At 50.4% G+C, this 21,689-nt stretch overlaps 1 long non-coding RNA gene across 1 annotated transcript; it reads right to left on the bottom strand.

Annotated features, from left to right (window-relative positions):
• Positions 1-1,311: 1,311 nt before the first annotated feature.
• On the bottom strand, positions 1,312-15,802 carry LOC120386964. The gene is made up of 3 exons (XR_005589988.1): positions 15,698-15,802; positions 14,762-15,047; positions 1,312-1,547 (listed from the first exon to the last, which is right to left on the bottom strand). It is a non-coding gene; the product is annotated as an uncharacterized LOC120386964 (long non-coding RNA).
• Positions 15,803-21,689: the final 5,887 nt, after the last annotated feature.

Below are 21,689 nucleotides of genomic sequence, written 5' to 3'. Positions count from 1 at the left end.
CCATTGCCTCTGGAGAGCGGAGTCTCCTCCTGGGGCCCCAGGGGGCCCCAGGCCAGAGCGTCCATCGCCTCCACCAAGGCCAGCTAAATGGGATAGGGTCCTGATCCCTCCTCCTCCCCCCCATCATTGCCTGCCCACCCAAATGTCCTATCCTGGCTACACCACTGCCCTGTAGCAGCTAAGCGGTGCAGCAGAACAGTGTGTTAATGCACACTGAGATTTCATGGGAATCCTCCAGAGAAATCTCTAGAAAACTTTCCTGGAGGTACTCACCAATCCTTTGCTGAAGGTTCTGTGGCAGCTGCTTTTGTGGCAGCTGAGCACCCCCATATTTACCAGTCATATAATTCTGTTTTGTACAAAGTGTGCCTTCCGAGGCATCATTGAGCTGGTGAACATTGATATCTCCATTGTATGTGAAGTTATAAAGTTTTGCTGTGTATGTGTTACTGAATGTGAACTTGGAAACACCCACAACTAGCCTTTCAGGTACAACACTAAAGAAGCTAGACAGTGCTAATGGCCCATCAAAAAAGAAAATGGACCATGGAAAAAGCTTGTCTTCACCTGGGAATGCTTCCGGCAGCCTCTGGTGAATTTAGAGTTAGAGGGGCCCTGTGCGCAGCTTCATTTTTTGCCACCCTCCCCCCCCCTCGGGACCCAGCCAAGAAAAAGAGCATTCGCTCTTCTCTCCCCCCCCACCCCCCGTTTTTCATTCTTTTTGTCTTCATCCTCCTCCTATTATAAGTAATAGGAAATAAATGAAAATCAAGTGAGGTACCTTGATTGCTTTTGTAGTCTAACTTTTTTTTCACAGGCCACTTGAAAATTGCTGAGGGACTTGCCGGACCACTTAATGATCTTTCCAAATGTTGTTTGTACCGTTAGCTAACTATTGTAAAGTGCTTTGGATAAGAGCGCTTTATGAAAAAAAACTTAATAACCTTTCCTCGGTCCACCTGAGTGGAGTTCTCAGGCCACAGTTTGAGGACTTCTGGTCTAGATGAAAGCTTGTATTTGCATTATGCTAATGTGTAAAAATAAAAAGTATAAATGATGCATGAATGGAAAAATAAAAGTTAACTTCCTCTGAAGAAACTTATTCAATTTGGAAAAAAAAATTTATTCAGATAGGTTTTTTTTTCTATACTTTTTCTTTACAAAATCCTCAATTAAGTCATTGTAAGTAATATTTTGTAGAGAGGCACTTTCAATTGTCAATATTGCTGACCTTGTGAAATGTTCCTGACTCATCATATTTTGCAAATAATTTTTTACTTGTTTCAATACAGAAAAAGAATGTTCACCAGAAGCACTTGTGACAGGTATTGTTAAAAATGTTTTCAGAATAGTTTCTATATTTGGAAAGGTTGCCTGCAAACCATCACATACAAATCAACTGGTGATCTCGAAACACAGACCTCATCATTTTCGATAAAATGAATGAAATGTTCATTTCATCTTCAAAAAGATTTGTGTCTACGTCCTCTCGGTAGAATTCACTTCATTTCGTACTGTCGTGGCTTTTAGCATTTTCGTCGATACTTCTGTCAAAAAACACACACAATAAATAAACAGTTTTCTTTAGCGATTCACCTCTACTCTGCAATTACACTATTAGCATGTCACAGATAACATTGATGGTCTCAAGGATGATCTTCTCTTTCCCTTTTAAATTGATTTGTCTCTAGTTTAATCGAACAATAACTTCCTGCTTTTTTTACGCTTCTCATCTGATATCAGAGAAACCTATATTTTCTGTTAATGTTAGTGCCTCTGCTTCCATTGAGCTATAGTCATTTCAAACTTTCATGATCAAACTTCTAACTGAGGCTAACAATTGTGCAGCATTCAATAAATTTGTATCAACCTTTTGCAGTGACTTGCTGATGGCATTACAGGTCTGTCTCATCTTACGCTGGGGTTACGTTCTGCAGTCAGCAGGTAAAGCGAAAACCACGTATAGTCAAAATTTATATTGAGTGTAATGGAGGGCAGAATCGCCCGCACTACAGGAGCAGTATTTAAATTGTTGTTTTTCTTTTTTTTTGTTTTTGTTTTTTGCCAACCGCGTAAAGCTGAATTCGCGCATGTTAAATGCGCGTAAGATGCGACAGACCTGTAATTCTTTGAAGTAAATGGTAATTCTTTGAAGTAAAAGTCCTCTTTTTTTTTTTTTTACTCCACAGAAGAGTAAGAACAGCAATATTGTACTTTTCAAACTTCTCTGCTAGGGATTTTGCTTCAGTTTTCGCACGTGGTTTTTCAGCATTTGATATGGCTATGTCAAATAAGGTTTTCTTTACATCATCATAGCTCATTTTCAAAGCCAAAACAGCATCTGCATGAGCAGACCACTTGGTGTCACAAATTCTTTTGACTGTCAAATGTTTTTCATTTGCCTGCTCCAAGCGTGATTGTAGCATCCTCCATCTATGCGTGGAAACCGGAAAAAAGGCATACATGTTTTGAACAAAGTCAAAAAAATGTGTAGCTCCCTCAAGATTCGGCTTCAGCTTTGCACATTACATTTAAAGAATGACTGGAACATGGTATGAATAAAGCAGAGGGGCTTGCATCGTTCAGTCTTGCCTGTAGACCTCAATATTTTCCTGCCATATTTGTGGCGTTATCAAAGCTCTGCTCAGGACAATTTTTGATGTACCAACCTAAATTTGCAATTACCTCCAAAACAGTTGTTTCTAGACATTCAGAAGTGTGGGATTTTAGTGGGACAAAACAAAAAAATCCACTCTACAACTTCACCATTGCCGGTCATATATCTAACATTAATGTTAATTGGGGTACATGACTCACATCTGGTGCTGAATCGACTATTATGGAATAGTACTTGGCATCCTTTACTTCATCAGTGAATTGGTTTCTGAGCCGGTCTGCCATTACACTGATGAATTCATCGTAGGTTTGGTGCATTAAAAGGTTGGTCTTCCCTGAGCCACAATACTGATCATCTTGGGTCGGAGGCACGGGGGCCTTCTTGGAGCAGGACTTCAGGACGACACCATGTCTGGGAGACTGTGGTCCAAAGCCATTTTTGCTGGCTATAAGCGTGGCCTCCGAAACCAGAGGGAGCACACTGCCCTTCTGAAAATTGACGGAGTTTATGCCCGTGATGAGACATTTTTCAAATGTTCTTTGAGAAATCGTCAAATTCACTAACATATTCAAGGCAGGTTAAAAAATTACCTTTTTGACTTGACAGTGATGACTCATCGTGTCCTCTTAGAGGTAATCCCAAAGAAGACAGCAGTTTGACCGTGGCAACAACACATCTCAGCACTTTCCTCCAACAAGAACACTTCTTTTCAAACTGAGCCGATAACACAGAATCAATTCTTCCAGATAATTTACACCTTTGAACGAACTTACACATAGCATTAATATGAGCTTTGGAAGTTTCATGATCGGCAATATGTCTTGCAACATTTCTCCAATTAGAGTGCCTGTCGAGATATGTTTGTTTTCCTTCACTATGGTCAGGGAATAATTTGCAAACATAACAGTAGCCTGCCTCAGTGGTTTCTGAAAAAAATCAACCAAATTCTGATTTGTTGTTCCATTTTTCTTCATCCTCAGAAAATGGGACTCATGAAGACCTCTACATTGCTTTTGTCCTGAAACCACACACACTCTTTTCTCAAATTTTCCATATTACCTATGTTTTTTCCGTTTATTTACTAAGAAATAGACTATCATATCCAATGCAGCAGATTTTGGCCATAATGCAATGTCTTCAGGGTAGGTTTCTTCCCTTACTTTGATAAAATTACCAATATTTTTGTAGTTCCATTGTCACTTCAGAGTTCACTTGTTCAACTTTTGCAGTCGTTGTGGTATCCCCACAACTTGGCAAGTGATCAGATAGTTCAGATGTTTCCTTGCCCATACTTTTGATGAATTTCCACTATTCAATACTTCAAGCTTTTTAAAATAAGATGACAAACTGTCTTTTTGCTTAGCTTTGTCTTCTTGCCTCGCCTTCATTTTTTTGCGTTTTTGACTGCCAGACTCAGTGTGTCACTTCATTATTGCTAAAAAACTGACCTTGAGTTAGGCAGATTAAAAATGTCTGAAAGAGCAGGGGCCAAGCCACAGGTGGGGCTGGGTGGGCCATGGACCCATTTAGCTTTAACACCATTAATCTCGCGTTTTTATCAGGCTCTGTAAAAACAGGATTTTGGACCATTACATACTAGTGACAAATCACAGACGTTGTTTCAAAGTGCGGGGGAGGATGCTTTTGTACAGATATTTTCTGTCTTATTATCTATCCCTTTCTTAATGATTCCCAACATTCTGTTAGCTTTTTTGACTCCCACTGCACCTTGAGTGGATGTTTTCAGAGAACTATCCACAATGACTCCAAGATCTCTTTCTTGAGTGGTAACTGCTAATTTAGACCCCACCATTTTATATGTAGAGTTGGGATTGTTTTCCCAATGTGCATCACTTTGCATCTATCAACATTGAATTTCAGCTGCCATTTTGTTGCCCAGTCACCCTGTCACTTGTGGCAGTCACCTGTGCAGGGACCAAAGCAGCACACAGGTGAGCGGCATAGGGACCAGGCCTGAAGCTGTATGCATATAGGAGATCCATCCTTGCTTACCCTCAGGAGTGTGATATCAACTTCAATGACCTCCTCCTGTGCAAAATGGTGGCAGAATTTACAATATTGTCCCTAGTCACCTGCAGTGATCCACTTAAAAAAACACCTGGCCCCTTTGCCCCATCTTGAGTGCCACCACTGCCCCCTGGCCCAAACCTACCATGTTTAGGGGGTTTGCCAACAGTGTGCTTGCCAAGGAACAGTGAGAAACTGATTTGTATTTAAAAAGAGGAGTATTTTACTATAATGATTCGATGCTGTGAGTGCACTAACAATCATGCTTCTCTTTATTGTTTCTTGTGCTTCTGCACATGTGGCCTTCAGGGGAACCCCCTACATACCAGCAGAGCACCTCCGCCAGATAAGGAAGTGACTGAGCAGAAGCAAGGAGGACATGTTTCAAGAGATGATCCAGTCCTCAGAGGCCAAAAAACAAAAATGCAGGGCATGGAGAGAGACTTTAAATTAAAATTATAACAGACAGCAGGACAGAAAGGAGAGACAAATTAGAGGATTGGGCCAAAAGAAACCTGATGAATTCAACAAGGACAAGTGCAGAGTCCTGCACTTAGGACGGAAGAATCCCATGCACTGCTATGGACTAGGGACCGAATGGCTAGGAAGCCGTTCTGCAGAAAAGGGGTTACAGTGGACGAGAAGCTGGATAGGAGTCGACAGTGTGCCCTTGTTGCCAAGAAGGTTAACGGCATTTTGGGCTGTATAAGCAGGGGCATTGCGTGCAGATCAAGGGACGTGATTATTCCCCTCTATTCGATATTGGTGAGGCCTCATCTGGAGCACTGTGTCCAGTTTTGGGCCCCACACTACAAGAAGGATGTGGAGAAATTGGAAAAAGTCCAGCGGAGGGCAACAAAAATGATTAGGGGGTTGGAGCACCTGATTTATGAGGAGAGGCTGAGGGAACTGGGATTATTTAGTCTGCAGAAGAGAAGAATGGGGGGGATTTGATAGCTGCTTTCAACTACCTGAAAGGGGGTTCCAAAGAGGATGGATCTAGACTGTTCTCAGTGGTAGCAGATGACAGAACAAGGAGTAATGGTCTCAAGTTGCAGTGGGGCAGGTTTCAGTTGGATATTAGGAAAAACTTTTTCACTAGGAGGATGGTGAAGCACTGGAATGGGTTACCTAGGGAGGTGGTGGAATCTCCTTCCTTAGAGGTTTTTAAGGTCAGGCTTGACAGGGCAGACAGGCTGCTGTGTTGGGGAGCTGACTCTCAGCTTTGCAGCAGCAAACTCTCACTTTTGCTAAGGCAGAGTGGTCACCCTGTAGCTCACAGTTCTGGGTGTCCTGTGCACAATATCACAACTTGGGCAGTTTACAGGCATCCCAGCTGGTGGCAGGATTCTGTGGGTGAATGCTATGCTCTGTGCTGCCCAGTGGCATAGCCAGGATGGGACATTTGGGGGGGCCCCGACGAGCAGTGCAAATTTATTAACTGGTTCACCACTTCATCAATGGAGAGTGGATTTACACCAGCCTTTGTAAACCTGAGCAGATTTACCAAATACTTCAGGCAAACTCACTGGTAAAGATAAACAGTTAAACAAATTTATTGACTACAATAGATAGATTTTAAGTGATATTAAGTGATAAGCAAAAAGTCAGAGAGTTAGTTACCAAAAGAAATAAAATATAAGCACACAGTCTAAACTCTCAACCCTATTAGACTGGGCAACATCTAGATTAAGCAGTTTTTCTCACCACAGTGGATATTGCAGTTCATAGAACACATGAACTGCAGATGAAAGTCAGTGTTGATAAATGCAAAGTGATGCACACTGGAAAACCTAATCCCAACTATACATATAAAATGATGGGGTCTAAATTAGCTGTTACCACTCAGGAAAGAGATCTTGGAGTCATTGTGGATAGTTCTCTGAAAACATCCACTCAATGTGCAGCGGTAGTTTAAAAAGCTAGCAGAATGTTGGGAATAATTAAGAAAGGGATAGATAATAAGACAGAAAATATCATATTGCCTCTATATAAATCCATGGTACGCCCACATCTTGAATACTGCGTGCAGCTGTGGTCACCCCATCTCAAAAAATATCTATTGGAATTGGAAAAGGTTCAGAAAAGGGCAACAAAAATGATTAGGGGTATGGAACGGCTTCCGTATGAGGAGAGATTAATAAGACTGGGACTTTTCAGCTTGAAAAAGAGGTGACTAAGGGGGGATATGATTGAGGTCTATAAAATCATGACTGGTGTGGAGAAAGTAAATAAGGAAGTGTTGTTTTACTCCTTTTCATAACACAAGAACTGGGAGTCACGAAATGAAATCAATAGGCAGCAGGTTTAAAACAAAAGGAAGTATTTCTTCATACAACACACAGTAAACCTGTGAAACTCTTTGCCAGAGGATGTTGTGAAGGCCAAGACTATAACAGGGTTCAAAAAAGAACTAGCTAAATTCATGGAGGACAGGTCCATCAATGGCTATTAGCCAGTATGGGCAGGGATGGTGTCCCTAGCCTCTGTTTGCCAGTTGGGGATTGGTCCTGCTTTGAGCAGGGGGTGGGACTAGATGATCTCTAGATGATCTCTAGGGGGTGGGACTAGATGATCTCTTGGGGATTTGATAGCTGCTTTCAACTACCTGAAAGGGGGTTCCAAAGAGGATGGAGGATGGATGACTGTTCTCAGTGGTGGAAGAAAAACACAACAAGGAGTAATCAGTTGCAGAGGCAGAGGGGAGGGTTAGGTTTAGGAAATAGGAAAACTTTTTTTTAGTAGGGTGGTGAAGAACTGAAATGGGTTAGGGAGGTAGGTAGTGATCTCCCTCCCTAGTTTTTTTTTAGTCAGGTCAGGCACAAGCCCTGGCTGGGATGATTTAGTTGGGTTTGGTCCTGCTTTGAGCAGGGGGTTGGACTAGATGACCTCCTGAGGTCCCTTCCAACCCTGAGATTCTATGATTCTATGATCTCCTGAGGTCCCTTCCAACCCTGAGATTCTATGATTCTATAATAAGCTGGGAATGGGCGACAGGGGATGGATCACTTGATGATTCCCTGTTCTGTTCATTCCCTCTGGGGCACCTGGCCTTGACCACTGTTGGAAGACAGGATACTGGGCTAGATGGACCTTTGGTCTGACCCAGTATGGCCATTCTTATGTCTTATGTTCTTTATAAGGGTATTGCAGAACTAAGGTGTGATGGCTACCTTAGAAAGGAGAGGAACAGGAGGGGACATGACAGAGGTGTATAAAATAATGAATGGCCTAGAGAAGGGAGATGAGGGATGTCTTCCCTCTCTCCTCTCTCTCAGCACAAGAACAAGGGGACTTCCAATAGAATTGAAAGTTGGGAAATTCCAAATTGATAAAATGAAATACTTTTGCACTCAGAATATAGTTAGCCCATGGAACTCGCTGCCACAAGAAATTGGTGAGCCCAAGGACTTAACACAATTCAGAAAGGGACTGGACATCTCTGTGGGTAAGAATATCAACCAGAATGATGCTCAAGAACTATACCAACCATTTTGGACTCAATATTTAACACTCGGCTTAAGGACTTCAGGGCTAGCTCTCCTATCTGAGACCAGGTGAGTCCAAATATGAGGGGCTGTTTATCCCACGTTTGCCTGCTTGAGGGTTCATCCACCTTCTTTTGAAGCAGCTGGTTCTGGCCACTACCAGAGACAGGTTCCTGGGCTCGATGGACCTGGGGGCTGATCCAACTGGGCAGTTCCATTGTTCCTGTGTGGCTGTGAGCCCCTGAAATCCCACATGCTCTGCTTGGACTGTGTGCGCTCTGGGGGGTAAACGGCCACAGCTGCTGCAGACGAAACACCAAGGCCCCCCCTTCTCCCCGCCAGTCCTCAGCACAGCCTGGGGTTCCCAAGTCAGCTGGCTGCACTGTGATACCATGCTAGCCCTGGCTCTGCACTGCAGGGTAGCATCCGCAGGCTGTAACCTGCTCCTTGAACTTCTTCCCTTTATAAACAACAGACAAAAGCACAAACCTACATCATCTGATTATTTCCCCCACAATGCCTGACCTTAACTCAGCTAACTCTATTTTCCCTCCAAGGAGGTTTCTAGGCTAGGGCCTTTCTCCCTGCTCCTACTCAGATACTGCCCTGAGATGGCTCAGCAGAGCTGGGGATGAGGCCCTGGTGTTGGTGTTAGGTCTGTCTTGTCCCACTCACACCCACTGGAGACCCCCAGCTCCTCCAGCTGGCCTGTGATGCAGCCCCAGCTGGGCTACGCACTGGGCTGGATGAATGTGAACAAGGGAGGACGTGACTAATGCTAGCAGCAAGATGAGCCCTGGCGTGCTGTCTGCACAGCCGGGATGGGCATGGGGAAGCCCCTGCTCCACACACAATCCCTGGGCTCCGAGGATGCTCCCTGCTGCTGGGCCACACTGTGTCTGCTGGGAGGAACGTTCCAGCCAGCCTGAGGAATGGGGGTGTCACTGCTGTGCAGGGGGGCTGCCCAGGGTGTGTGTGTGTGCGCGCATGCGCAGGAGGAGCATCGACAGGCTCCATCAGAGATTTCCATCATTGAAATTCCTTAGAGAGAGAAAAGCAAAGGGTATGTCTACACTTGGGATTATTTCAGTTTTACAGAAACCGATATTTGGAAACAGATTGTATAAAGTCAAGTGCAAGCGGCCACACTAAGCACATGAATTCGGCGGTGTGCGTCCATGTACCGAGGCTAGAGTCGACTTCCAGAGCGTTGCACTGTGGGTAGCTATCCCATAGCTATCCCATAGTTCCCGCAGCCTCCCCCGCCCCTTGGAATTCTGGGCTGAGATCCCAATGCCTGATGGGGCCAAAAATTTGTCGCGGGTGGTTATGGGTAGATGTCGTCAGTCAATCCTCCCTCCGTGAAAGCAATGGCAGACATTTCACGCCCTTTTCCCTGGATTACCCTGGCAGACGCCATAGCACGGCAACCATGGAGCCCATTCAGCCTTTTTTCACTGTCACCGTATGTCTACTGGATGTTGCTAACAGACGCGGTGCTGCAGCGCTACACAGCAGCATCCCCTTGCCTTTTGCAAGTTGACAATGACGGTTACCAGTCACACTGTCCCGTCTGCTGCTGTCATGGGTGCGCCTGGCCGGCCTCGGTAAGGTCGGTCGGGGGCGCATGGACAAAAATGGGAATGACGCCCCAGGTCATTCTCTTCTTTAAGTTTTGTCTAATGGAGAGTCAGTCCTGCCTAGAATATCAGGCAAGCCTACTAAAGAACCAGAGAGGCAAACGGCCGCCCTGGGTCAGAGCCCCAGACATCCTGCAGAAATGATGAGCTGCATGCCATTCTAGGGGATGCCCCTGCAACAACCCCACCCGTTGCTTCCCTCCTCCCCAACCCCTCCTGGGCTACCGTGGCAGTTATCCCCCCATTTGTGTGATGAAGTAATAAAGAATGTATGAATAAGAAACAACACTGACTTTATTGCCTCGGCAAGCAGAGATCAAAGGGGGGAGGGGAGGGGAGCCTCCAGCTGCTATGATATTCCAGGCAGGAGTGAATCTCCATTAGACAAAGCTTAAAGAAGAGAATGACCTGGGAGTCATTCCCATTTTTGCCCAGGCGTCCCCGGCCAACCTCACTGAGGCCAGCCAGGAGCACTCACAGGACGACGATGACAGCTATCAGTCCTACTGTACCATGTGCCGTCTGCAAGGGAAGAGAAGGGAAGGGGATGCTGCTGTGTAGCGCTGCAGCACCATGTCTGCCAGCAGCATCTAGTAGACATACGGTGACATTGAAAAAAGGTGAGAAAGGATTTTTTTCCCTTTGCTTTCACGGGGGGTGGGGTGGGGGCGCTGACGACATATACCCTGAACCACCCTTCAGGCTTTGGGAGCTCAGCCAAGAATTCAAATGGTTTTCAGAGAGTGCGGGAACTGTGGGATAGCTACAGTCATCAATCACCCCTCCCTCCATGAGCGTCCATTTCATTCTTTGGCTTTCTGGTACGCTTGTCTCAGCTCCTTAAGTTTCACGCAGCACTGTGTCGAGACCCTGTTGTGGCCTCTGTCCATCATAGCCGTGGAGATTTTTTCAAATGTTTTGGCATTTCGTCTATTGGAACGGAGTTCTGATAGAACAAATTCATCTCCCCATACAGAGATCAGATTCAGCATCTCCCGTACGGTCCATGCTGGAGCTCTTTTTTGATTCTGGGACTGCATGGTCATCTGTGCTGATCAGCGCTCCACGCTGGGCAAACAGGAAATGAAATTCAGAAGTTCGCGGGGCTTTTCCCATCTACCTGGCCAGTGCATCCGAGTTCAGATTGCTGTCCAGAGTGGTCACAATGGTGCACTGTGGGATAGCTCCCAGAGGTCAATACCGTCAAATTGCAGCCACACTAACCTAATTCGAAATGGCAATACCGATTTCAGCGCTACTCCCCTCGTCGGGGAGGAGTACAGATATTGATATTAAGAGCCCTTTATATTGAAATAAAGGGCTTCGTTGTGTGGACGGGTGCAGGGTTAATTCGGTTTAACGCTGCTAAATTCGAGATAAACTCGTAGTGTAGACCAGGCCAAAGTCATCAGGCTGTGTCCAGCGACTGACGAGAACCCACTGGCCTCTCCCACGTGGCCTGTACTGCAATCCTTGTTTGTTACCCCTTAGGCAGATGGGGAAACTAAGGCACAGAGTGGGGAAGTGGCTTGTCCAGGGTGACACCATGAGTCACTGGTAGGAGTAGAACCCAGAGCTCATGCTACCTAGAACGCACACTACACAGCAACCCCGGCCATCCCCGATTACTGAAGGGAGGCACGAGGGGAGGAAAGGGTGAGACCCTGGCTCAAGGCTGTACGGCTCGGGGGCCGCAAGCTAGGGCTCACCCAGTATGTGTCTGTGACATGCTAGCAAGATGTGTGTGCGCCCCCTAGTGGCAACTTCACAGAGTGGATAAAAGCCTAATAGCAGAGAGCTGACACCTTAACTATGGTGCTGGCTGCCAGCACTGAAGAGCCTAAGTTCAGACTCATGGTGGGTCTGTCATGTCTCCATCCCACTGTCCTGCCTTGCACTGCTCACCCCTGTATGCCCCACAGCACTGAAGCCATTTCAAAGTGTCTCTGAGCTGCCCCATTTCTCTGGTTCCTGATCGAAAGGCAGCTGTGGCTCCTGAACATTGTTACAGCTCAGGGGATCTTTCCATTCACTCGTATATATAAATATCCTTTGTGATATTTATACATCCCTCAGCTGCTGGCTTGGGCAGTGGGTTCAAAACGCTGCCCTGGGCTCAGTGCTGAGCCCCTCCCCTATTGCTCCTTGGACCCGTGGGGGAGGTTTTAGAGATCACAGAGCTGTGAACTGAGAAATACACAGACCAGCTGGTGTGTCCAGCTGAGTTTGAACAAGAATGGAGGGGCTTACCTGGCACAGACAGCAGGGCCTGGCTGCTGCAGGGCCACTGGGAATGTGCAGGTTCAGTACTGCTCTGCTGGAAGGTGTGAATGGCTGCCATCACGTGGGTCTCTGATCTCTAGACAATGGCAGGCCTAGGTAAAGCTGGTGAGTGTGCTAAGCACCCTTCATTCAGCAGTTAAGGTCCCTTGATGCAGTGATAGCTGGAAACAATAGAAACCACCACCCAAGGCACTCGGCTACATGGCAAGGCCTGCTTAGCACTACACCTTGTATCAAGTTGCACGTATGAATGAGGCAGAACACCAGGAGACAGGGAGCAAAGCAGCGGTGAGTGTGCATGAGACAGAGCTGAGAGACAACGCTCTTTGGGAACAGAACACGCTGGACAGGCAGGCTTGGGGATCTGAGAAAAAGGAAGCTGCTGCTGCTGTTTGTTTCCACTGTGCTCAGGACCCAGGACTTTGTACGTTCTTTGTAACTGAACAGCCCTGCACCAATGAAAGCCCCAACTCATGCCAGCCAGTTCTCCTCCTGACAGGAACAACTGGCGTCACCCTGGGCAGCGCCATTAAAATATTTCTGGTACCAACTAAATGAGTCCAGGGACCAGCTGGGCCTGCCAGAGCCCTGGATCCAGTCACTCCACAGCAGAGTTAAGGGAGCAGCTGGCCCCAGGGAGATCTGGATCAACTCAAAAGTCAGAGGAGCAGGATTTTCAGATAGATCAACTTCCTTGGCAGGGGGAAGGGTGGCCAGGGGCTCCACGTTGAACCCTTCAGGACTGTCCTTCTGCTGGCATCTTGGTCCTCTGACCTCTTCTTGGACCTTCGCTCTCCTTCCCTGACCCATCTGGGTTTGTAATAAAAACGTACAAAGTAAAAGTATTTGCAGCCTGTCCCCGAAGGTGGCCACAGCCCCTTCTCTCCCGGAGCTCCTGGGTTCTTCTCTTAAGGGCACCTGGGGCCTCTTCTATGCTGCAGGTGCGAGTGGAACAGTCACCCCATCCAGGGGCCTCGTTCATTGGCCCCAGTCCCTGTGGAGCTCTCTGATTGCTGGCCAGAGCTAGTGGGAGGCGTCAGACCTGCATTTCCTGCAGGAGCTGAGAACTCCAAGAGGGTTCCACAGAAAAACACTTGGGGCCACAGCCAGTCGTATGACATCTTTGTACTTCAGGGTGTGGCAACACTGCTCACAAGCCCCCCCCCGCCCCCCGCTGGCTCCTGCTGGTATTTCTAGTGATCCCATCCTGCCATGAATCTTGCTTTCGCAACAAGCACCAGGAAGGATTGTTAAATGTAAAAATTGTAATTATCACAGGAGTCACCATGGTGAAAAGGTAACATACTTTCTCAGCTGCCTGGGAAGAAGAACTGAAATTCATGTGAAGAAGTAGGAAAGGCGATAGCTATGCATTTTGCAGCTCTGTGATACTGATGTTTCGACTCATGGTAAAGGTAATGCAATACAGCATGTTGAAACAGCCAAACACAATGGATGTTACAAAAAGTTCAAATAGGCACCGTTTTTTCAGAAGTTCATGTACTGCCATTGACGATAGCGGTACTGCAGCAGAACTCACCAAAACATTTCATGCTGTTAAGCACTGCTACTTCGAGTGATGTTCACAGCAAAAACTGATAGGACTATTTTCAGACATTCCGAATCTGCTAAAAGTGTATCCTGTGGCGAACATAAATCAAAAGCACTTTGGAAAATGCACTAGCCCCATATCCTGTTTCTAAGCTTACAGATTACCTTCAAGAGAATGACATTTATTATCCGATAGCCACTGATGCACCAACAAAGGCTACTTTAAATGCTCCCCACTTGCCACAGGCAGGATTCACAAACATTAAACCATGAGCAAAAGACCCACCCCAGACAACTTTAGGAAGTGTCCTTTTGCCTCAGGTTCTTGAATCCTACAACCAATGTTCCTTCAATGTGCTCCTCCCTTCTTTCTCACAGTTGTCGTCATTGGTCAGTGAAGACCCAGAATTCAGAAGTACATCTGCATGAGTTCACCTCCCACCATAGCAAGGTGTTGGGGAAGAAGGTATCTTGCTCTCTCCGCCATCCAGGTGCTTGCTCTGACATTAGCTGCCCTGCCGGCCGGCCCGGGACCACCACTCTGCTGTGTCCAACAGTCACTGCTCCACTCTGTCTGGCAGTCAGCCGCTTTGCCAGCCACCTGCCCCTTTGCCAGTCAGTCTCTTGACGTTCCACCCAACTGTCAGTGGTTTTCAATTAGCCTATATTAGCTCTATCTTTGAACAGTGGGTAAGGACGGGTTAAACAATGCCTAGGACTCTTAGGCAGAGTCCACACCTCCCTGCAGAGACATGTGTCCCCACCCCCCGTACTTTTCATAGGAGTCTGGCATCTGAGCCCCCTGATTTGTGAGTTCAGTTCAGCTGAGGGTGACCCCCTCGATCAGGACTATCTAAGCACAGTTCTGCTGCCCTTTACTTCTACAATAAGGAAAAGAACATTTCATTACCCTGCATTCCATGCTAAAGTGATTTGTAACCCAACACCAGCCAACATTGTTACCCGCACACTTTAGGGCACCCACCTTTATTCAGTTCCTAGGGCTCAAGACGTAACCCAGTTCATTTACGTACCCACCCTTACCCAGGGCTCAGGGCATATGCTTCTGTGGGTTTGCAGGACCTTTTGCCTCACACAGTAGTATTTTAACTTCTATTTATTAACAATCACCAAGCATACAATGCTCTGCTCACCAATCCTGATCATGCAGGAGGACTTTCCCTGTTGGCCAGGCAAGGTCAGTCTCATCTACGTTCTGGTTGCTGCATGTCACGGTTGTGCGGAAGATTCTAGCAGCTCTGCTCTCGAGCTGTGTCTTAGAGGTGAGTTCTTCTTCCAGGTCTTTTTTTCCTTTCTCCTCCATTTTCTTTCTTACTCTTCTTCTCCTTTTCCTTTCTTTCCCAGCTGGTCTCCTTCTTGGACCTCAGTTTAATAGTGAAACTTAAGTCCTGCTTAGCTCTACCGTAACCAGTCATTTTACTAAAATAATGAAAAATAATTCTTTGACCAATCCTAACATATTGTGAAATCATTCTTTAACCAATCACACCCCACCCCCTTAGTTGATTTAAATCTTGCAGAAATGGGTCCCACAAGGATTTTAAAAATTAATACTGGCCACTCCGCGCTTGTATTGAACTCCCAAGGTTACAGTTTCTCTCTGACCTTGGCTTGGTAAACACTGCCACCACCCAAATGCAAAAACCCCCAACCCTCTGAACTCAGGAAGGAGCACGTGGGAATTCCTCCCTGTGGGGTACCCTGAAGCCCTTTCACCCCCCTCCTGGAAGAGCTGCAAAAGAAAACAAAGGCAATTAGCTGTGGCTACCAGCTAATCAAACAACACGCACAGCCCTCTTAGGACACCAAAAATCCAATTCTGTTCTTGAAAAGGTAAATTTTATTACAAACAAAAAGGGGAAAAATACATCTGGAACTTAGGCTTTTGCTAGATCTTAAAAGAAACAATTACAAAAATCAAGCACCCAAAACAGCTTTCTTGGGGGTTCAGCTTAAAGGTTACAAGCAAACAAAAGCATCTGGGGTTAGCACAGAGGAGTCCACAAGCCTTAAAAAAAGAAACAGAAATACCCCTGATCGTGTCTAGCTAAACAGTCTGATCTACTTACACGGGTGGAGTTCAGATACGTAGTTCTAGGCACGATCGGACGATTTATGATCAGACCTGGCTTAGCTGCGTGTAGCATGGCTGCTCTGTCCCGCCAGCCCAGAGAACAACCGACAAAGGGAAAGTTTCTTTCCCATTTTAAAAAGTTCTACCTTCCCATTGGCTCTTTTAGTCAGGTGCCACTTTTTTTTCTTTACCTGGGGGGCTTTTTAACCCTTTACAGGTAAAGCAAGCAGAGAACAGCTACCAAGAGGGATCTTACAGCTAACTGGCTGGGTGCCCACCAAAGAGAGCTACCCCCCACTTTATGTATCTCAGGACCAGAGTGCCTTCTTCACAGCCTGCTATTACATTGCTTTGATATAATTTCAGTGGAATGTGAGGATGTGACTTTCTGCTTCTTGGATCATAGACAAAGCGCCTTCTTCCCCAGGCGGCGCGTGAACGGCTGGCTGGGGCAGGCTAGCCCTCAGCCCTTCCCCTTCCGCCCCTTCCACATGCCCTGGAACCCAGAGCCCCCCAGCCATGGCCATCAGCCCCCACCCCCGGCTGGCTAGTGCCTGCAGCCCTTCCAGCCCCAGAGTGCAGGGAGGCAGAGCGTGCAGCCCCCACCCCAGCCCTGGAGCACCAGGAGGGAGCGTGCACGGTGCTGCTGTGGCCTCCCAGCCCCGCGAAGGTGGGCAGTCTGGCCCCAGCCCCTGAAGCCCAGCAGCACCACCGAAGCGGGGCCCTGGGGGTGGAATGGAGGGGGCCACGCCTGGGCGCAGCCTCCCCTACCAATGCCCATGGAGATGAACTCACAGAGATGCACCTCTGAGCCCTGGATCTGCACTGATCAAGGCCAAACTCTGTGCGTGGGGTGGGGTGGGGTGGGGGAGCAGAGAGCGGCCCGGTGCTGGTGTAGAACTCAAGCCCGTGAGGCAGGAGACACGGCCCCGAGCACTCTGAGCTGGGTGCTCACAGCTTTATGGTTCTGAATCAGGCTTGTGATATTTCCCCTAATTAATGTCAGGTGACTTCCCTCCTCTCGTGAAGTTTCCTACACTCAGACTCTGCTTGCGAGTGGGGAAGTGTCGCCTCTCAGAGGCACCCAGGGGTGGGGTGTTTGTCCCAGGTGGCTGGGTGGGGGCTCGAGCCGGTTCTGTGTTGAATTGTAGATATTGAACCTGGCCCTGGTTGCTGCCGACTACACCTGGCAGAAGGTTTCCTGGGCAAATCCTGCTCCAAGGAGTCACGGTGGGAAGCCCCAGCACCATATCGCTCTAACCCCTGAGGCTCTTCCTGCCAGCGCTCAGCACCCGGGGATGCCCCGGAGGAATCTGGGGAGCGGCGTTTGCTCTAACCCCTGGGCTCAGTTCAGCTGCTCACTGCTAGCTATTCCATTGGGCCAAAGCCACAGCCCTGACCGGGGTGACCTGAACACCGGAGTCCTGGGCAGGGGCAGGGCCTCCAGCTGTGGCTGGGAGCCCCAGGGCCTTTAAATCACCCCTGGAGCTGCCACCTGCAGAGGCAGCTGGGAGTCCCGGGACTCTGGAGAGATTTAAAGGGCCCGGGGCTCTGGCTGCTGCTACCGCAGCAGAGCTCCGGGCCCTTTAAATCTCCAACGGCGCCCTGCCACCACTACCCCAGGGCCCCGGCAGCCAGGCTCGGGCGGCGCTTTAAAGGGCCCTGGGCTCCGGCCGCTGCAGGGAGCCCCAAGCCCTTTAAATCGCCAGCCCGGGGAAGCCGGTTCAGTTCGGCACAGCGCACTGGCTTACTTTCACCTCTGGCCCTGACTCAAAGGCAGTGCTGTGGGACTCTGCCGGCTCCGGGTCTGCCCAGATCAGCACATACAGCAGGTGTAGAACGTGCCCATGCCATTTGGGGGCACTTACCTCCACTCTGCCTCCCTTGGCCGTGGGTAAATGATGGCCTCAGGCCCATTCTGCCTCTGTCTTCCCCTGGGGTTTTGAATAGATGAGATTTACGTCCTGTCGGAAATGATTGTGTGGCACTGCTGAGCTCTTTGAACAGCTGCCGTATCCCAGCAGCGTGGGAAGGAATCAGTATGGATGGAATCCAGAACAGAAAATATTTACTCCAAACCACTTTTCACAATATTCCCTGATTTACAACCTGTTGCACATTCATTTGCATGAGCCAATCACTGTTTGAGTTCTAGTGCAGGGCAGCACTGAGCAGCGGCCCCAGGCGCATTCCAGAGGGTTTTGTACCCAACCTGCACCTGGCCAAAGAACCAAAGACTTGTCAGCATTTCGCTGGACATTTCTGGCAGAACCGTGGCCATTTTTGAATGTGTCTAACTGGTTACAGCGAAGAGGAACCATCTGGCTGGGCGTTTGCAGAGGAGCTTGGGGTTTTTCAGGAGGAGCTAAACCACTACCATGGCCACATCAACCACCCCCCAAGTTCCAGTCTCTTCAGCTCTTCCTCTTGGGGTCCCTCAGTCCCCACACTTCACCACAGCCCACTCAACGGGAGCCCATCACTGCTAGCCCTGCTCACCTCCCAGCCCTTTCCCACCTGTGTGGGGCGGCTCCTGGTCCCAGCTGCCGTGGTTCTGCCTGGCTCTCGGTGCTGACTGGACCCTCTTTCGGGTGCACTGCAGTGTGACACAGCAGCTCCTGCAGCCTTCCCCTTTTACCAGGGATTTCCCTGCCTCAAGCACCGTCCCCCCCACACCCTGAATGTCCCAGGCCTCCTTCCTCAGGGCCCCCTGCTGGGGCTCAGCCTCATGACCACAGAGGGTGTTTCTGTCTGTAATTCAAAGTGCTGCCCCCCCTCCCTAGGGCTCCCCCAGGAGCCTTGTCCACCCTCCGCAGTCACCCCCCCCACCCGGCTTTCCCAGCCCTGCCTTTTGGGCATGCTGCCCCAGTCTCTCCACCTGCCTCCTGGCTCAGGATCCCCTGGGGCTGGCTCCAGGCCGCCCAGGTTTTCTCAGCTGTTAGCTCTAGAGCGGGACCTCCCAGCACCTGCTCACTGGGTCTCCTGTCTCTGCCCCTCCCCAGCTGGCTTTGATAGCCAGCTGCGCCTGACACCCTGCCAGGTGCCACCCACTGGGCCAGGTGCGCTCAGGTGCCTCCTAACCCTGGTGAGCCAGTGCAGGGTTCAAACCACCCATCACAGCCTGTTAAAGGGAACTCACGAGAGTGTCAGGGCCCCAGATGTTGGGCCCCAGTGGCCTCGCCTTTGGGGTCCTCTCTGCCATTTGATCTCCCAGCCCCATTGCTGGACCCCACGGCGAGCACCAGCCTCTTTGGCTGGGATCTCACCCGCTGCTGCGAGATGCTGGCCAAGGCACGATGGGGCACAGCAGAGGGTGACCCTAGGGCTGGGCTGGCTCAGGGCACTGTGGGGCAAGGCAATGGGGGGGCTGTGTGGGCGGATGACTCTGGGTCTGCGGCAGGAATGTTATTCCCTGAAGCCTGTTGGTTGGTGCCAGGAGCAGCCTAAGGCCAACAGCTCCACAAGGGCAGCGGGAGGTGGTAAAGGAGCAGCTCCCTTCAGACCATCACCAGCAGGTTGGCCAGGGCCTCTGGGGCTGGATGGGAGGGGGGCCGAGGAGTGACCTGAGCATAGGGGAGAGATGGGAGAGGAGGTGCTGGACATGGATTTGGCTGGGCTGAGGGGGAGCAGGGGAAGGGGCTGGAGAGACAGTGACTGCTGGAGTCCAGAGGCCAGCTGGCCCAAAGGGGAGGGGGGCCCTTTGAAGGTCTCAGTGTAGCTACATCACAGGCACTCAGATACCTCAGGGACAGGCACCACAGGAGCAGCACAGCTTGGCAAGTTGGTTTTAGGAGAAACTCCAGGGCTGAAAAAAATGTGGGTTGGGATTAAGGCGCAGCAGCAGAGTTGCCTGGGTGTGTGGGGCAACAGGGTGGTATGGGGTGGGGAGCCTGCGGGTCGGGACTGAGGGGCACCAGCAGAGCTGTGAGTGTGGGGAGCCCAGGGCTGGGATAGTGGGGCTGCGGGTCGGGACTGAGGGGCACCAGCAGAGCTGGGAGTGTGGGGAGCCCAGGGCTGGGATAGTGGGGGCTGCGGGTCGGGACTGAGGAGCACCAGCAGAGCTGGGAGTGTGGGGAGCTGGGAGTTGTTTTGCCACAGAAGGCTCAGAAATGAATCTCTCTCCCATGCCGTGTTATCCCCCTCTCCAGCTCAGACTCCACAGGACTCCTGGCAGGGGTTTCAGTTGCACCAAGGCCTCCTCACACAGGCTGTGCCATCTCCCCACAGGACGTCGTGTGAGGGCGGGGGAGGCCGTGGGGCAGAGCCGCTCCCACCAGCCTCATCTGCTTTGATCTCCAACCAAACAGCACATGTCTCTTTTCCTGGGCGATGACTCAGCCTGGTTGCCATGGTGAGCACTCGGGGGCTGCAGTGATAACGCTGGGGCTGTGGCGCACGGGCACCCCAATGGGCTCTCACTGCCCCACATTGGCCTGGGCCATGGATGGGGGGACCCCCAGGCCATGCCCCAGCTGAGCAAGGGCAGACATGGGCAGAGAGCCAGGGCTGCAGCCGCTCGCTGGGTGCAGCATCCCCGGAGGGCCCGGAGCCTCTCAGCAGGACAGGGGGTTCCAATAGGCCACCTGGGTGAGCTCCTGCACTGGGATAGGGACGCCTTGTTCCAAGGCTGGCCCCAGGCAGGAGGCAGAGCCGGGAACGCTCCTGGGGCAGAGGGCGGTGCAAGCAGCGCCTGTCACCCAGGGGAGAGGGGAGGAAGGGAGCACTAAAGGGAGCAAGGCTCAGGCAGCCCCAAGGCAGCGACACTGGGGCCCTGCTGGAGATCTGGTGCAGGGCATCTCTGCAGGGCAGTGCTCTTGCCACTGGCCCGGCTGCCTTGCCGTGAGCCACAGCCCCTTCTAATCGCAGGGCTCTGCTGATGCCCGTGCTGCCACTCTGCCTGGCCCTCTCCACTGTGCCCCCTCCCTGAGCAGCAGGCGGGCTGGTGTGTGTGCAGGGGGTGACAGCTTTCATCCCGCTAGCGCCAAGGTACCTCTGCTGTGCTGCAGTCACAGCCACCCCCGCCGCTGGGCACAGTCACATGGTGCATTCGCCCGCGCTGACCCTGGGCACTGGCTCCCTTCGTCCCACTCTTGTCTCCAAACCAGCTGGGTTCTACGTGTTCCTGAGTCAGGCTGGGCTCGGGCCTGGGGACTCAGGAGAGAGCCCTGGAGAAGGGGCAGCTCTAGAGAGAGTGAGGTGTCGCCAGGCGGCGATCTGCTGGGGCGGCCCAGTGCGGGGCGGCTGGGGTCCTGCAGGAGCAGGTCAGCAGCCAGCAGGGGGATTTTGCAGCGAATCGCCAAGGCACTTGCTTCCCCCTGCAGAAGAGAGGGGCCAAGATGCTGCAGGACGGAGCTATGAGCCCCCTCAGCCCCAGGGCCAGGGGCCCTACACAGGGCTCAGGGTGCAGGCTTGGCTCGTTCACTGTAGGAGTCCCGTCTGAGCTGATTGTGTGTCAGGGAGCAGGACCTAGTAGTTAAAGCACAGGATCCGCAGACTCTGCCAGGGACTTGGGGTGACCCGGGGTGCTGGAATAGAGTCCCAGCAGGGGGCGCTAGGGTAGGGTTACATCTAGGCACTTGGAGAACTCACCTGCAGTGTTTGGCGAGAAAACAGCGTGTGTGTGTGTGTGGGGGGGGGGAACAAGACCCCGGGTGGCGCACTGTCTGGGCTCTCACTCCTTTCATACTGACCCAGCCAAGTCGTGTTGTGCTCTGTTCCTCAGTTCCCCAGCAGTGACAATGGGGATAATGCTATTCACAGCACTGCGGAAGGCAGGGGTATGACCTCGGCACCACGTGCTGGGTGTGAGCTCTGGCACCAAGCTGGTGCGGAGTTCTGAGATTCCGGCCCCTAAGGCTCATAGGTTACAAAACTCCCAACACACCGAGGGGAGCCCTTGTTTGTCTGGTTAATGTTTCCTGTTGTGTTGGTGACACGAGCTTACATCTGGTCCCTGCCTCCCCCCAGCCTCGCGGGGGACTGGAGAA

The sequence above is a fragment of the Mauremys reevesii genome, linkage group 19 (genome assembly GCF_016161935.1).
Source record: "Mauremys reevesii isolate NIE-2019 linkage group 19, ASM1616193v1, whole genome shotgun sequence".
NCBI classification, from domain to species: domain Eukaryota; kingdom Metazoa; phylum Chordata; order Testudines; family Geoemydidae; genus Mauremys; species Mauremys reevesii.
The sequence above is the reverse complement of the archived record's forward strand: the minus strand, read 5'-3'. Positions and strand labels throughout refer to the sequence as shown.